The 1,605-nt window shown below is 34.9% G+C and overlaps 1 non-coding gene across 1 annotated transcript; it reads left to right on the forward strand.

Moving 5' to 3' along the window:
• Positions 1 to 1,296: 1,296 nt before the first annotated feature.
• trnaa-agc lies at positions 1,297 to 1,369 on the forward strand. The gene has a single exon. It is a non-coding gene; the product is annotated as a tRNA-Ala (tRNA).
• The last annotated feature ends 236 nt before the right edge of the window (positions 1,370 to 1,605 follow it).

Genomic DNA, 1,605 nt, shown 5'->3' on the forward strand with positions numbered 1-1,605 from the left:
GTTGGCACCTCCACATCATTGCATTCAGTTTTTATTCACAATTTGTTTAGTGTCCCAACTTTTTTGGAATCCGGTTTGTATGTTATCTTTAGGTTAGCATGTTGTCCAAGAAAGTTCAAACTCATGTCTTCTTAAATGATCACTTTATAGTGTTTCTTGCTTAATAAATAAATTATCTTGCTTTGAAAATGCACCACTAATCCTTTCTCACAATTTATAGTACGTCAACAAGTGCTTTAGTCCAACCATGTACTTTTCGCACTATTAACTATGTTTGGCATTTTGTGGAATACAAGAGCTATGTAAAGAGATGTAGAAAATGTATTTACCAAACTGGACTCATGATTGTCAGATCCAAAATATAAAAGGTATCATGTATTCCCTTTTTACAGTATTAAGGAAAAACAAGTCAAGAACTGTACATTGATCCAAGAGAGAAAATGTTCCAATTTAATAAAGCTCAAAACAAAACACCAGTGTCTACAGTTCAGTTTTTTAATCAAAAAGTTGGTAAAAGACCTCATATTGTCTTGTCTTAATAAATTACTTTTTTTTGGAAATAATCATGTTTTAGTGTGCCTGTAAGCCTTTTAGCAACACTCAACAGCACACTACAAGAACAGGATTTGAACCCATGCGTTCAGAGTACAGTGGATATGCAGTCCATCGCCAGAACCACTCGGTCAACTCGTCTGCTGTCAAACACTCCCAACCACATCTGATTGGTAGACATATTTGAATACATTTCACTTTCAGAATTAGGAGAACTAAATTTGGATAGCTCTTACAAACTGGATAGACCTTACAGGTATTTCTTTCTTGCAAGGGGATTTACTTCAAATGCTACAGCAACTGCTTGTTACGTGACAACTTGTGGCTTCAATGACCCCATTTCACACTACATCATTTACCAGGAATAATAAAAAAGAAAAATCCTTCACTAATAATTGACAAATGAGCTCTGAATTAAACCAAGTACAAAGCATTCTGTTTCATTACTAATAAAATCAGAACATCATCTGAGTCCAATTGAGTCCTTTCTGGTGTTCACTGATAAGTATTGTCTAAGCCATATTTGACTAGCATCTTACTTCTTCTGAGGTGCCAACAATTGTTTGAATCAAACATCTCAGAGGAAAAAAAGCACTAAGATTTAAGTGTCTAGATTTTTGAATCAGAGTTGTTTTTCTATAGTCAGAAATATTTGGTTATATGTATGCTGATTCACATTTTGAACAATTTCAAAGCACACTAGGGTTAGAATTATATCCTTAGAATTTTGCAAGTGACTCTTCAGGGGAATTAGCTCAGATGGTAGAGCGCTCGCTTAGCATGTGAGAGGTAGAGGGATCGATACCCTCATTCTCCACAAATTGGGCATTTGTCTTTGCTACTGTAAAAGGAAATATGTTATATTTAGGTTAGCATGTTGTCCAAGAACGTTCAAACTCATGTCTGCTTAAATGATCCCTTTTGTAGCGTTTCTTGCTTATGTGGTGGTACTAAGTGGTTATCATTAAAATAATGTGATTTACAAGGCACATGGTTCGTAGATCTTACAAAATACTTGTGACATCTGAGATAGGCTTGCAAAATTAGAAAAGT

The sequence above is a fragment of the Nematolebias whitei genome, chromosome 2 (genome assembly GCF_014905685.2).
Source record: "Nematolebias whitei isolate Nwh7 chromosome 2, NemWhi1, whole genome shotgun sequence".
In the NCBI taxonomy this organism is placed as follows: Eukaryota; Metazoa; Chordata; class Actinopteri; order Cyprinodontiformes; family Rivulidae; genus Nematolebias; species Nematolebias whitei.